Here is a 12,717-nt window from a genome sequence, read left to right as displayed (position 1 = left end):
GTGGTGTGGTGGAGAGTGGTGGTGTATTCTAGCCCACCACGTCTCTGCTCCATCTTTCTTTTCACATCCAAAGAGCAGGAGGACAAAGCATGGTGGGTAGACACATGGAGGGAGGTGTCTCCCACCAGCCGCAGCATGAGGCAATTGTCTCAGGCTATGATCCTATCCATACTTACCTGGGAGTAAGCCCCATTGACTATAATGGGACTTATTTCTGAGTAGACATGCATAGGATTGGACTTAATGTTATGAATTGAACGACCCTTGAGCCGCTGTGTTTAAACAGATTGGCCTGCAGCTGCCAAGTCTGATTTGGCCCCAAGAGTTTAGGTTTGGAGGCCCTTCCTGTCTGGATGATGCACAGCTGGGATACATCCTTTCAGGGCCAGATCCTTACATTTAGGGCCAGAGAGATCAAAAGCAGCACCTTACTGTTGAGCCCTGCAGGTAAGAGGGAACAATACTGCAGTGCTAAGGAGATCTCAAATTGCTTTTGGATTCAACCCATCCCTTTTCTCCTTCTAAGGAAACACATTACAAGGCTACAGCTTAGATGTGTTTATTTGCAAATGTCCAACAGAGAGAGAAAGAGAGAGAAGGGCAGAAGAATAACAATATGTACAGTACTATTTACATTAAATAAATACAGCTATTTAAACACAAGTCGTTTCTTTCTTGTTTAATATTTCTGGCATCTCCAGTCACTTTTTTCTGGCCAGTACTCAGATGATGTCCTGGGAGGGGGGACAGAGAGAGAGAGAGAGAGAGAGAGAGAGAGAACTTTAAAAATTGGACAGGTTTCTTTTGATGCAGTGTTTCATGTCACACAGGGGTCTTCAACAGGTGGCAGAAGGAGACAGAAGATGTAACTTACTCCTAAGCTAACTTGGCAAAGAGACACCTTTTAAAGTGGTGACTCTCATATATTGAGCAGTAAGAGAACAGCTGTCCTTCTTTGTCCTAGAACAGCTTCCCTCCCAGTTTCTGTTGTCTCCCAAGCATTTTTTTTTTTGGACCACAAGCCCCTTGGAGACAAAAGAGCCATTTTTCATTTTTTTTGCCATGTAAACCTCTTTGCAAGCTGTTACTGTTCTTGAACAGCAGAGTATAAATAAATAACGCAAGCCAACACGCATTTTGCTGTCTTAAACGTTTAGACATTCCTGGGTGTATTTGGGGTGCTGATTTCCAAAATGGCATCAGTTTTTCCCTGACATGACTAGTTTTGGAGATAAGGCATGGCCTTTTTAGTGAACGGTTCAAACAGCCTCCTTGTGAGGAACCTTATGCCATGGCTTCCTCATGAGAAGGCTGCTTGAACCATTGGCTAATAAGGCTATGCTATATCTCCAAAAATAGACGTGATAGGGCAAAACAGATGCCATTTTGGGAATCGGCACCCCAAATTCATATAAAACCACCATAAATGTTGAAAAAAGTTTTTCTGACCCTCAGTTTAGCAGGCCTATGTAATAATGTTGCTTTATACCAAGTCAATTAATTGGTCGATCCAGGTCTAATCTTGACCAACAGTGGTTTTCCAAGCAGAGATCTTTCCCAATTCCGCTTATAATAATGATAATATTAACCTGTATAATACTTGTTATTATTATTAACAGTATTTATATACTGCTGTTCAACTAAAAGTTCACAAAGTGAAAAGCATACTTAGAGGGTGCAAAGTGCTTCACAAGTGTTTTAATGTAATCCTTACAACAACCTTGTAAGGTAAATAAAGGGCCAATCCTATCCAGCTTTCCAGTGCTGATGCAGCCATGCCTATAAGGTGTGTGCTCTATGGGGGGGAGGCAACCATGGAGGCCTCCTCAAGGTCAGGGAATGTTTGGTCTCTTTTCTCAGAGCTGCAGTGTGGCTGCATCGGCACTGTAAAGTTGGATAGGATTGGGCCCTAAATATTATCCCCATATTGCAGCTGGGGAGTTGAGGCTGAGAGGGACCAAGCAGCTTGTTTGTGGCCACCTACTGTTACTTAGGGCCCAGTCCTCTCCAGCTTTCAAGTGCTGATGCAGCCATGCTGGGAGGTGTGCACAGCAACCTATGGTGGGGTTATAGTCATTGAGGCTTCCTCAAGATAAGGGAACAAAGCCCTAACCTCAGAGCTGCCCTGGTGCTGGAAAGTTAGATAGGATCGGGTCCTTAAACACTTTTAATTGGAAAAGCATATGTTCTACCAGTGAGCAGCTGCTGGTGTAGGCTGTGGCTTGCTGAAAATGGGTCCCAAGAGTTGAGCCACAGATCAAAGTAAACTGTTCAGGTGCACATTGGTCAGTGAAGCACACCTGACTATGACTGAGGTACCATGTTCCAGAAAGCCTCGCTTAGTGATTCATGCTGGGAATAAGGCACTTTTGTGATGTGTTGCTGCCTCTCTTTCCACCCTCCAATCCACACCAGGTACTTACTCTTGGTTCACAGATGTCCTTTGGCACACTAGCCCTTCTTGGCAAGGGCACACCTGGTTCACACTGAAGGCTATCCCTCCTTGAGGGACGTAGCATCCTTCACCCAAACTCAGCTGTTGTTTGCAAACCATCTCCCCATGGAGGCGAGCACAGCAAGCGTTGGGAGCACAGTCACTATCTTGAAGGCAGCGGGCACCTACAAGGGTTAAAGGAGAGAGGTATAATTTAGAATCCAAATGCATTTTGTTTGCATAGCTTTAAAATTACAGCTGTCCTGCACATTTGGTTTGGTTTCACTTTATTGTTTAAGGAACCATTACAAAGACCTCATAAAGATCATCCTGGAAAGAAAGTAAAATGGAAAAAAAAGAAAAGAAGCAACTCTCCTCAGTCTCTTAGAAGCAGTGTCAAATAACCAGATGATCTTATCTTTTGAAGAACAGACCACCTTAAGTGCATCTCCTGTAAGTCAAAATATTTTTGCCCAGTTGGAATGTGAGTTTATTCCATTTGGATGAAGGTGTCCTCAAATTAATGTTATCACTCAAATTTCAGCAAAACAGAAAAACCAAAATGGTAGGTTTGAATTTTATTTTTTTAAACTCTCAGATTTTGCCAATTCAAACCCACCTTACTGTTGCAAGATTTCATTCAGATTTCTGAGAGCTGGTATTGCATAGTGGCCACCTGAACTATTAATCAATCCTGGGTTGAAATGTCATCTCTTCCATGAAATGCTACGTGGCTTTAGACAAGTCAATCTGTTTCTGTCTCAGCTGTAATAGGGGAATAATAATGCTTTCCTACCTTACAGGGTTGTTGTAAGACTTACAGCAAGACAATGCATGCAAAATGTTTTGAACACTCAAAAGTGTTGTCCAAATGCGATGATTTCTGATGGAAGCCCCTGCTGAAAAATCCTTGGCCTCAAATATGACGTAAGCATTGCTGGACAGCTTGCTTCTCCGTGCCTTACCTTCCTTCCCGCTGGGCACAGTCTGGTGGCATTTGCCAAACATGCACTGTAGTCCTCTGGCACAGTGGGCATCCCCTCGACAGTACTCCCCTTCTTGCTTGAGGTTTAGGCAGAGCCCAAAGTGTCGGTCACAGAAAAAGCCCTGGGGGCAATCCAACTCCTGGCTGCACACAGTGGCCTGCAGGGGGAAAAGATGATGAATGAAAAGAGATAGGATTGGGCATCAGATCTAATGTTGGGAATGACTACACTATTCTGTGGGTGTGTAAATTTATTTGAGTTTACTGCACCACATGTTAGCAAGCACAAGACAGCTTACTATGAAATGCTAAAAATATATTTTAAAATTACACAGTGGAAGATCAGGGGTTGAATCCAAAAACAGTATCCTTCTAGTATCCATGAAATCCTAAGTATGCCTACTCAGAAGGAAGTTTTCACTGTATTCAGAGGGGATCCCTCCCATGTTTAGAATTGTAGCCTTATCACCTCTGAAATCAACAAAACTTAAATAAGCCATGTGTGCAAATGTATGCAAATACGATGGAGATACATCATGCATGCGCATCATGCATTAAACTCATGAAAGGGTACACTTACACATACATGCACACAGACCTGCAAACTCCAGCCTAGTCATACTGCTTGCTCTCTGCCCTTATTATGAGAAGCTAGACTTTCGCATGATGAAAAGGTTAGCGCAACCTGTACTCCAAGCATTGGAAGGGATGCATGCAAGTCACTTACCGTAAGCCCCAGGCTACTCGATGGTCCAGGGTCTTTAGGAGATGCCACCTCATTGGCATTGGGGTTTGGCAAAGAATATATCCATGCCCAGATGTAGCTGTGCACGGAGGGCAAGGCGCAGAGAAGGAAGGACAGAAGGCAAAAGTGGCTCCTCATCATGATAAGTCTGGCTGAAGGAGTTGGCAACAGAGACACTGTCAGAGCAAGCCTGGGAAAGGTTATATAGGCACAGCTATCTCATACCCTGCTGCTAAAGCTCTTGGTCAATTTAATGGGAAGGAGGAGGCAATCAGGGTTTTGGGGCTTAGCATAATGACCTCCTGCCCCTCCAGGAGAGCAAACGAAACCCCAGAAGTCTGGCTCCTGGATTGTGAAGCAATACCCTCTGTCTCCACTTCCCAGACTGCCCAGGCAACGTGAAATATTGGGCAAGAGTGGGTCAGTGTGTGGCATGGAGAGAGCTGTATTGAGTTCATGTCTTTAGCAATCCCATGGCACCAGAAATCAGGTTCATCTTACAAAACGTTGCTCCTGCATATATTTATTTTGGAAACTGTCTAGCCTGCCTTCTTCCTCAAAGGCTGCCCCAGGACAGCTTACGCACAGGATCAGATTGATATAAACACAGGAAGGTCCTACTGACGGCACAGGAAGCTCAGGGTGGGCAAAAAGAATGTGGCAGAGATCGCTTTTTAAAAAAGAAAATGGATTAAATACATTCATCAAGGCCCTTTGATGGCCATAAGCTGCAATAGGTAGAAACGGAACATCCATCTTTGCAGGCTGGGCACTTCCAATGGGTACTGGATACTGAGCTTCTTAGTGGGACACTGCTCATGAACTTCTGGGAGGCACAGGAATACCAAGCCAGATTACCCTGCACATGCCCAATCTTGTCTGATCTTAGAAGCTAAGCAGGGTCAGGCCTGGTTAGTACTTGGATAGGAGACCACCTAGGAATACTGGGTGCTGTAGTCTTATACCATAGTCTTTCGAGACTGAAGGTTGCCAACCATTTGGATATTTGGGGTGATCCAGCTTGGCAATCCTTCTGCTATCTTACATCTTAACTGAGCAAAGAGGCGCCCTGTAAAGTGGTGACTCCCTTATATTTAGCAGGGGGAAGAGCAACTGACCCTGTTCATCCCAGCAGAGCATTATTTTCTATGGTTGATTTTTGAGCTGTCTCTTGTTCTGCCTAGATTATGGGCTCCTTGGAGAGCCATCTTTATTCCTGTGACTATGTGAACTTCTTTGATAGCTTTTGTTGTTGCTAAAGCACATCAGTACCTGTAGTCTGAATAAATTTATAAATAAAGGTCCCTTTCTCTTGCTCTTTTGCTTCTGGTGCAGTGTTTCGTGTACTGAATGGGATGCACAAGAATCTTGGGTATAGCCATAAGAACAGCTCTGCTGAATCAGGCCAAAGGCCCATCTAGTCCAGCTTCCTTTATCTCACAGTGGCCTCAGGGAGCACACAAGACAACAAGATACCTACATCCTGTTGCCATTCCCTTGCACCTGGCATTCTGAGGTAGCCTACTTCTAAAACAAGGAGGTTGCACATACCCCTCATGGCTTGTAACCTATGATAGACCTTTCTTCCAGAAATCTGTCCAATCCCCTTTTAAAGGCATCTAGACCAGACAACACATCCTGTGGCAAGGGGTTCCACAGATTAATCACATGCTGGGTAAAGAAATATTTGTTATTGTCTGCTCTAACTGTCCCAGCACTCAATTTTAGTGGATGTCCCCTTAGATAGCTGTTGTGCTTCTCTTTGCTATTTCAAAAAACAGAGTTGTCTATCCACAGTTGTGATGTGGAAGAGTTGCCTCTGCTCCTGTTTGGCAGTCATAGGAGTTAAACTGAATACTACAGAGAACACAAATGTTAGGAACATGGGCAAGAATATTATGTACTAAGTTTAATGGTAGGCTTCTTGAGTGCCATGCAGGGGCCTGGGTTTGGCATATTTCTACCCTGCCTTTCTGCATGAAAAATGGCTTGCATTCAAATAAAGTGAGAATGTATTGATATAAGCAGAGAGCCCAAATATGCAGAGACAGCAGAAGAAAAAACACATTCAAATGAGGCCACTTTTTAAGACCTAGAAGCTCACCTCTCATTTTTACTGTCCTGGTGGTGGGCAAGGTGGCTGCTAGGTGTATCTTTCTAGGGAGGGCATTCCATAGCTTGGGTGCCACCACAGAGAAGGCCCTATTCCATGTGGAGCCTGCCACAGACTGGACAGTGAAGGAACATGAAGGAAGGCCTCTGGCAGAGCAGTGAAGGTTGTGGGTAGGTTCAGCAGTAGGCAGATCTTGACTCTGTTTGTAGGCTGTTCAAGGCTTTTGAAGTTAAAACCAGCACTTTAAAGGGAGCCTGGTAGTAAATTGGCAGCCAGTGAAGCTGGTAAATGACTGGTATGATATGGTCCAATCAGCTGCCTTGGACAAAATTGAGGTGGCCTCTTCACAGACCAACTGAAGTTTCTGGACTGCCCTACAAGGACACCTCCATGTGAAGAACATAAGAAGAGCCCTGCTGGATCAGGCCAAGAGCCCATCAAGTCCAGCTTCCTGTATTTCACAGTGGCCCAACAGATGCCTCAGGGAGCCCTCTAGACAACAAGATACCTGCATCTTGTTGCCACTGCCTTGCATCTGGCATTCTGAGATAGACTCCCTCTAAAACCCGGAGGTTGCATACTGTCATCATGACTTGTAACTTATGGTGGACTTTTCCTCCATCAATCTGTCCAAGCCACTTCGAAAGGCATCTAGACCAGGTGCCATCACTGCATCCAGTGGCAAGGAGTTCTACAGATTAATTACATGCTGGGTAAAGAAATACTTCCGTTTGGCTATCCTTCCGTTTGGCTAGCCGTTTGGCTATACTTCCGTTTGGCTAATTGTTTCTCTCGTCAATCAATTTTAGTGGATGTCCCCTGATTCGGGTGTGCAAGAGGGGGGGAAAAAAAACTCCATGTTATCCTTCCTATGCATAATTTTATGTGTCTCAAACAGGGGAGCATGCCAGTAGTCCAAACTGGAAGTGAGCAAGAATGCCTGCTGCCTAATCCAGTGTCTCCAGGAAAGGGCTCAGTTCCTGAGAGCCTGGGAAGGCTCAGGGGTAGAGTCAGGAACATAGGAAATGGACTTTGACCATTGCTCCATCTAGCTCAGTACTGTCAACATTTATAGCAGTAGCGAACTCTCCAGGTTTTCACTCTCTTTGTCCTATCTGGAAGTGAACCTGGAACTGCCTGCATGTGAACATGTATTCTATGCCACAGTGCTACTACAACCCTTCCATATTTAGCATGCAGAAGGCCATAGGAACAATTCCTGCTTCAGTGTTTCTAGAACTGTGGGACAGGACCCACTAGGTAGGACACGAGCCAATTTCAAGTGGGTCCCCATTCATTTCAATGTGTATTTTATTTTTCATGTACATTAGACTAGATGTTACTATGGTATGTGACTGCATTTGGGGACATGTTACAGATCTGTACTTTGAACAGGCTGTTACGTACATGCTTTTAACAATGATAGTCAATGGGGCTTACGCTTCAGTAAGTGTGAATAGGATTGCAGCCATTGGGGTGCTTGGGGAATTTTTTAAACAAATCAACAACTGCTTGGGAGGATTAGGATGGTTCTTTATTTTAAATAAATTTTTAAACTTTTTTGTAAATTTGTAAATTTAAAACTTTTAATTTTAAGAGAGCCAGGGCGGTGTAGTGGTTTGGGAGGTGGACTTAGACCTGGAAGATCCAGGTTTGAATCCCTTCTCAGCCACAAAGCTTCTTGGGTGACCTTGGGCTAGTCACTTTCTCTCAGCCTCACCTACCTCACAGGGTTGTTGTGAGGACAAAAGGAAGGGAGCAGCTGTGTACACTGCCCTGAACTCTTTGGAGGAAGGGCGGTATAAAAATGTGAACAATAAAATAAATAATTTACTTAATTAAATTTGATTTTGTTGTATTGGGCTGTTAAAAATTTTGCTTGATGATGTCACTTTTAGCCATGATATCTCTTCTGGTGGGTCCTGTAAGAGTGCCATTCTAAAAAGTGGGTCCTGATGCTAAAACATTTGAGAACCACTGCCCTACTTCCATCAGTTAAGGCAGGGGTGTCAAACATTTCATGTAGTGGCCAGAATAACATTCACGGTGCTTGCTGATGCCTGTAAGTGACATCATTAAGCAGATGACGCCCAGGAAAAAGTACTTTGTTCTCACATAGAAACTCATGAGCTGCAAATGACAGAAGAGAAAATATGCAAATCTTGTTCATAATTTCAAAATATTAGGGAGCCCTATCATCATGCTGGGAGAGCCCAATTATCATGGGAGGGGTGAATTGTATCTGGGGGCCACATCCAGCCTGAGGGCCTTATATTGGACACCCTTGATCTAAGGCATCTCTGATTGCAGACCTGGGTAAAACCTCAGCCAGAGACTCTGGAGAGCTCCTATCAGAATACAGAAGTTAGACAGAATAGACAATATTATAATAGGCCCCTGAAACCAATGCATATTCCTCCCTGTTTACCTCTCCATCCATCTTCTTCTGCCACTTCCCTTGTGAATTATAGATTGTAAGTTCTTTGGGGCAGGAACCTGACCTCCTATACATACTTTGTAAGGTACCGTGCTATGTAAATAAAAAGAGGAATAGCTCCTGTTGTCTGCGGAGTCTCTGCACCTTGCCTTATTCTGCCTCACTCAGCAAATGTTTATCTAAACACATCTCATCACCTCCACCCCACTGCTCATCTCCTCCCAGTGATGGTATTAGTGCCTTTGCTAATGGGGTTGTTAATGGGGTTGCAAATGACATATTTACTTTCCTGATGTCTTTAGCACCTTTTCCCCTGGACAGATTGGCACAGCTGGGGAGGGAATTACTGGGTCTTTGGGCAAACAAGCAAACACAGCAGCTTCCAGGTGCTTATTAGCTGCTTGGAGTGGATTCCTCTGCAATCCCTTGCAAATCTCTAGCAAGAAGATATTTTGACACAGACACATACACATTTACTCTTGGCTCTCAGACCTCTAAGTAGCAGAAAGCCAAAAGGTATATTTGCACTCATTAATAGGTTAATTTTATTATTTCCCCCCCCCATTGGAATTCAGAGTGGTGTATGTGAGCCCCCACCTTTTTTAACCTCACAACAACCCTGTGAGGTAGATAAGGGTGAAGGATAGTAACTAGGTCATGGTCATCCAGCAAACAGGGATTTGAATCCATGTCTTCCTAGTTTACATCCAGCGCACTAACCACTACATCACACTGTTTCTAGCACTGGTACTGTTTCTTTGCTGGTGGAAATAACACTGGAAGTAACTGTATTTCTGAGTAGCAGTTTGATAGTAAACCTACCTACCGCAGACTGATTGCTACTAGACTAGCAAACTTGCTACAGCAGAGGTGGTAGAGCGTTTGACTGCAAATTAAGGCTGAATCCTATTCACACTTACTCCATTGACTATAATGGGACTTACTTCTGAGAAGGCATGCATAGGATTGGGCTCTAAGAGGTTTCCTGTTTCAAATGCAGCTGGCTCCTTCATTATTATTATTATTTTTTTGCTGTAGTAATGGATAACTTCAATTACCTTCACCAATGTTTCTCAAACTGTGGGACAGGACCCACTAGTCAGTTGTGAGCCAATTTCACGTGGGTCCTCATTTATTTCAAAATTTTATTTAGACTTGATGCTACCATGGTATGTGACTGCATTTGGGGAAATGTTACAGACCTGTACTTTTAACATAGGCTACTACGTATATGCTTTTAACAATGATAGTAAATGGAACACTCCTGGGTAAATGTGGGTAGGATTTCCGCCTAGGATTGTTAAAAATTTTCCTGCTTGATGATGTCACTTCTGGTCATGATATCATTTATGGTGGGTTCTGGCAGATTCTCATTCTAAAATGTGCGTCCCGATTTGAAAAGTATGAGATTCACTGACCTACTCACAGACTGTGTGAATTCATGCCCAGGTCATGATAAAGAGAAAATATTTCTAGCTATACTATACTAAATGACCGCACCCTGGAGCAGTTGGTGTTGGAATACCCAGACTTAATCTTATATGGGGCCCAAGATCTAGCGTGAGTTGCAACATGACAATCCTAAACCTGTCTACTCAGAAATAGGTCCTATTGTGTTCAATGGGGCTTCCTCCCAGGCAGGCCTCATGAGAGTGGGTAAAGGGGGTAATTTTTACCTGGGCCCAGGGTCATAAAGGGGTCCCAGGAGCCAAATGAAGGGGCTCAGAAATTTCCTGAGATCTTATATTTTCTGATCCCACCTGGACTTGCTGCCCACATGGGATGCTGGGGATGCTACTGCGGACACGCGGCAGCTGATGTAAGCCATAAGTGACCGACCAAGGAATGCATACACGACACTCCTTAATACAGTGTCAAATCTGAGAGGAAACTGGCCTCCTAAACGTAGATCCTTGGCTTGTGGATTTGCTTACCATGAAGGAGTGTGTAGGAGCTTCGGAAGACAGCTTTGGGCTACAATTGCTGCAGAAGTACGTTTTAGTGCACACTGGACACTTTCCATTCCAGTGTGAGCCTAATTAAGATGATGCTAATTTTCTGCAATGATTTGCTATATTTAAAAGATTTTAGAAAGAAACTTAAAAGCGTGTTAGGTTTTCCATACAACACAATGCTATCTAACTGCTGATGCTGCACGGGCAGGCAGACCAGGGCTCTGCATTCAGAAGCCCAGTAGACCTGGGATCCAAAAACTATTCTGGCTGTTGTCACATTCCTTCTGCCATATTTCACCCCTTGCCTTCCCACTTTAGGAAGGAACCCAAAAGAAACTTTTTACCACCGATAAAATTACTCTCAGAGGCCCTCCTGCCTCATTAACCTTCTAGAGTCCTTTGAGAGTATGTATTTGCATAGAGGTGATCCAATTGACATTGTACAGCTGGACTTCAAAAAGCTTTTGATAAAGTACTGCACCAAAGATTTTTTTCTTTTGCAAATTTAGCAGTCCTTGAATAAGAGGGTAGGTGCTTTTTGGACTCCCTCCCTTTCATAAGAAGAGCCCTGCTGGATCAGGCCAAAGGCCCATCTAGTCCAACTTCCACTCACAGTGGAAGTGGCCCACAGTGGCCCACCAGATGCCTCAGGGAGCATGAAAGACAAGACATTTGCATACTATTGCCACTGCCTTGCACCTGGCCTTCTGAATTTTAGTCGATGTCCGCTGGTTCTGGTGTTGTATATGAAACCCTCATATAATATGAAACCAAGGAGTGGTAGGTATTCTAGACAAACCTGGAAATAAACATTGTTCTATATACCCTACGAGAAACTCCATAGGGGACTGGCTGCCTGGAAGCCAGGCTTATCCACAAGCTGTTTGAGTTGGCTGCAGTCTCTCAGTGATAGTGCAAATAAACTCTGTACGTGATCAGAGGCACGCTTCTTCGCCCATAGAGGCAATGATGTTTTCTTGTTCTAGATCTGTGACTGAGCAACACTCTCTGTGACTCAAAAGTTGTAAAACAGCCAATATCTTCCCAAAAATCTGGACTGTACAATTAGTTAAATTAGTTAAAATTAGTTAATTTTAGTTCTTAAAAATTAACAATTATTTTTTTAAAAATTGCTCTCTTCCACTTTCTCTGCTCCATGTACTACAATTATACCCACATAGCAAGAATCACCCCCCTCCCCCCAAAAAAAACCTCCAGCCCCTTTCAGCATCCTGTGTGCAAATGCTCTGCAAATTGAACAGGCTGCTCAGAAGATGTCTATATACATTGCCTGGGATCCCTTAACTGGTTTGTCTTGCTTCATTTTAACAACCATCCAGTCTGATAATCTGTAGCTCCTAGCAGCCCTTTTGTTTACTGAGCCAATTAGTTCCTGTGTCCAATTAGTTGTTCCTGCAAAACAGATCCTCCACCCAAAGAAATCCCTTTGTTTGCCCTGGCACCCTGCCCAAAGCACTTCCAGTACAGAATGCCTTTGGAATTGCATCAGCTCAGCTGTAAAAGGACCGTGACCAACCCCTTCACACCAGTAGAGGGGGTATAGCTCAGTGGTAGAGCATTTGACTGCAGATCAAGAGGTCCCTGGTTCAAATCCGGGTGCCCCCTCAAGAGTTTTATTTTTTTTAAAGCTTTGTTGTTTAATTAGTAAAATGTTTAGTAAAAGGATTTGACGGTTTTAAGAGGAAATACTGCACCTTTAAATCACAACAAGGCAGTCTGTTTGTTTGTTTGTTTGTTGTGGTGTGTGTGATTGTGTTAGTGTGTGTTTAGGGCACTGTGGGTTTGTGTTTGTTAATTTTAGTTGCCTAAATAAATAAATAAATAAATAAATAGCAACAGGGCATGCTGGTTCAGGAGGCATGGGGAAATGCACAGCAGCTGTACTTTTAACAAGCTACTATGTATATTCTTCTAACAATGATATTAAATGGTACTCACTCCTGGGTAAGTGTGGGTAGGATTGCAGCCTAGGACTGTTAAAAACTTTCCTGCTTTATGGTACACTTCTGGTCATGACATCACTTCTG

General features: G+C 43.7%; 1 non-coding gene across 1 annotated transcript; it reads left to right on the top strand.

Moving 5' to 3' along the window:
• Positions 1 to 12,223: 12,223 nt before the first annotated feature.
• Positions 12,224 to 12,295, top strand: TRNAC-GCA (transfer RNA cysteine (anticodon GCA)). The gene has a single exon. It is a non-coding gene; the product is annotated as a tRNA-Cys (tRNA).
• The last annotated feature ends 422 nt before the right edge of the window (positions 12,296 to 12,717 follow it).

This window comes from Tiliqua scincoides, chromosome 5 (genome assembly GCF_035046505.1).
Source record: "Tiliqua scincoides isolate rTilSci1 chromosome 5, rTilSci1.hap2, whole genome shotgun sequence".
Lineage (NCBI taxonomy): Eukaryota > Metazoa > Chordata > Lepidosauria > Squamata > Scincidae > Tiliqua > Tiliqua scincoides.
The sequence above is the reverse complement of the archived record's forward strand: the minus strand, read 5'-3'. Positions and strand labels throughout refer to the sequence as shown.